General features: G+C 36.9%; 1 protein-coding gene across 2 annotated transcripts in view; it reads right to left on the bottom strand.

The window, feature by feature from the left end:
* Positions 1 to 3388, bottom strand: part of LOC106871710 (A disintegrin and metalloproteinase with thrombospondin motifs 7) — a 345599-nt gene that overhangs the window by 315626 nt on the left and 26585 nt on the right. The window lies entirely within an intron of this gene.

The following is a 3388-nucleotide window of genomic DNA, read 5'->3' on the forward strand; positions in this document are numbered from 1 at the left end:
GGAGGATGGAGAGGAAAAACACTGAACCTCATTATATAGGCAGAGGAGAGGCAATTCGAGAGTTTGGCGGAGACGGTGACGTTGGGAGAGATTGTGTTGAGAGTGTGGGTGGAGGGCAGAATCCCACGATGTTTTAAATGTGGCCAAAAGGGCCACATCAGAGCGCACTGCCTTCTGCAGAGGAAAACGACAGAAGTAGTGGTGGAAACGCAGGAGAAAAAGGAGGAAGTACAGATGGATGGAAGGAACAAGGAGGATAAATGGACAGTGACAGAGAATAAAAGGAAAAAGAGGAAGAACAGTCAGTGTGATGTTCGACCCCAGACCAACTCCACCCCACCTAAGACCACCCTCCCCACACAGACACCAAACCCACCACCCCCTCTCCCCACAGAAAAAAGGACACCACAAAATTTACAAGACCCCTACCCGGTGAAAAAGGTTACGTGTACACGGAGGAGAGAGTGTTGTCACTCATCGATGGGGAAAACGGTAAACGAAAGACTAGATCAAAGAATAAAGAGGACTCAGAGGTGGCGAGTGGTGTTACTCAGTGTGAGGTGAATAATGCACTTTTCATATTCTCATTTTTCAGTTACCATTCATGTATCATTATTTTAATATTTTGATTTTAATGTTTTTCATTTTCATGTGTCATTCATAGCATCATATTTTTTATTTTAATTGTTATATGTCCCCACATGTATTGCAGTGTCCCCCTCTATGTAATGCCTTTATGGCAATTTAAAAGAAATAAAGAAGCTTGCTCCCCAACCACATGGTTCCGGGTTCAGTTTCACCGTGTAGCACCTTGGGCAAGTGTTTTCTACTAAAGCCGCGGAACGTATTGTTTGAAATTAAAAAGAATACTTTTCATTATTATTATTAAAGAGTCATTACAAGACATTGAGTAAAGGTTAACTTTTTCTATTTTTACTTATATAGTTATTTGTGTAAAAGCAGCGCCAGTGGAAAAAACTATTACCCAAAGTGTCGTGTCATGTCGAATTGAAAACGAAATTGCATAGCGATCTTCTTAACCATACAGCCATGCTTGCTGCCATATACTCACTAGCATTCGAGGAGAATGATGCAAGCGTGGCGAAGTGAACAATCTTCTCTTATGGTTTCTATTTTGTTGAATTCCAAATTTTGGGTATGTGTGCATGTGCATTGTTTATTGTTGTTCATTCACAAGTGAACCCTACTTTAGTAGACTTATGATCAAAGTCGTTTGATTCCTGAACAACTTGTCGTTTAATGCGTAATTAGAACTACACTAAATAAGTGTCCTTCACTTATTTATCACAGCAGTATGGGATGAGTGACATTTTGTTGCTGTATCTAGCATACCAACCCACCTCGTAGAAGCTTTCTCTCGTTAGTTTTTGTATGTTTTGGTTGAAGTGACAAATTGCAAGAAAACAATGTGATTTTCATTCATATTAGTTATACAATTTACCTTTCCCCTGTAACTTAAGCAATTAGAAGCTTGCGCTTTAGCCGTCATAGTGACACATGGATGAACACAGTGTCCTATTACGTGCTATATTTCTGTATTGTAGATTAACCGCCACAAGCATTCTAAACTGCATACAAAAGTTTAAAAACAGTAAGAAAGAAATCCAATCCGACTAATTGTCAAACCTTCACTCAGTAACATACCCTAACCACTGACTTACAGCTGCGCTATGTCTTCCCTCTATTCTACATGCACTATTATACATGTAATATGCAGCAAGTTGGCAAAGTCATTAGTGTATTAGACACAGTATCTTGCAGTATTTAATTTGGCTCTGTTTCTGAACACACTGAGTTTAAATTCTGTCAGCACAAAGTAAACCTCGGCGGGAATTGAACTCAGAGCAGAGAGAATCGCAACGAATATCGCGAGATGCGAGGTATTCTTACATACATTAACTCATAAAAATGCTAGCACAGAATTTTAAAATAAAACTGTGCCTCCCATCGTGACCGTTGTTTAGGGACATTCAAGTGTTTAACTGTATGAAGGTGTGGGGGATTAACTTCAAAGTTAGATGTTAAGCAAATTTAACGTCAACGAGTTACAAGATCAATTGAGGTGTTATGAGACTCCAGTTTCAAAGATCAGAAATATTAAGGGCTAGGTGTAGCTCTGCTTCTGAGACCAAAGCTACGCTATGTTACTCTCATTGACACGTTGCTCTTGATGTATCGGTCAGTTTATCTAGTTACATTCAAACACCATGTGAAGAAACAGTTAATCACTTGCACAAGGGATCAGAGTATGAATGATTTGTTCAATTGCACGGATCAGCTGAAATGTTCTCAAGGGAATGGAGAAACCAATTTAGTGCGTCTTTGCTCGCAGTCTTTAGAGATTCTCAATAACCCTATGGTTTATTCAGGGTTAGGGATTCTCTGTAATTTTTAAATGAAAAATCAATGAAGATTCTTTCCCGTTTATTCATATATCTCTATATTGACAGATTTCTGCTTTGAAGTGTGATCGAGGTGTGAGTTTTATTAGATGATATTAAGAACGTTTTCATTTGAATAACTATGTTTTTATTGATACAAAAATAGGTTTAATACATATAGAAATGGTAGAATTTTCGACATATAATTGCGTTTCACATTTATGTATCAGTATTCGGGCAAATAAATAGCTTCTATCTGGCATTTTGATTTATTCTACGTATGAGATTAATTTTGAGGCACTTCTGCTGGCTGAAGAATAATAATAGTTATATAGTTATCTATCAAAAAGGGAATAATTTGAACCATCGTGTGCATTAAACTCAGAACAGAAATATGTCAAAAGAAATATCAGAGCAGCTAGCTTCATTTAATATCGATCCTGTCTAGTACACCATCACTACTTTTAGAATTATCGTGTTCCTTTTGGCTATGCACAATACAACTGTGTTTACCGTTTATTTTAGAAATATTAACCTATTCAAGTGAGAATCTCGAGATAAAATGTGAACATTTGTTGAACCGAAATCATGGCCACATTTTTTTAAAGGAAGTATTTTCTGAAAACATTGAAGGCATTTTATTTATTCAGCAAATCCCCTGTCAGAAGAGAAGAGCATCATAATTTCAAAGTCTTTATAAGCCGAGAAAAAAATCGATGTTTCGCTTCTAAATATCCCAATATGTGGCAGTATACTAATTTAAATATCCTCAAGGTGGTTTAGCGTTAAGAATTTATAAAAAAAAACTGTGTATGCATTGGTTTTAGTATCTTCACTGACTTGTAATCGAAAAATAATTATTATTCTTTTAAGCGCTTAGCCCCCCTCCCCACTTTTCCCTTTTTTTTTATTTATTCATCTCAAGATATCATTACACTTACCTTTTAGGAATCCAGGGAATGTGTAAAAGGCAACTCGACGTTAAT

Source organism: Octopus bimaculoides, chromosome 2 (assembly GCF_001194135.2).
Source record: "Octopus bimaculoides isolate UCB-OBI-ISO-001 chromosome 2, ASM119413v2, whole genome shotgun sequence".
Taxonomy (NCBI): domain Eukaryota; kingdom Metazoa; phylum Mollusca; class Cephalopoda; order Octopoda; family Octopodidae; genus Octopus; species Octopus bimaculoides.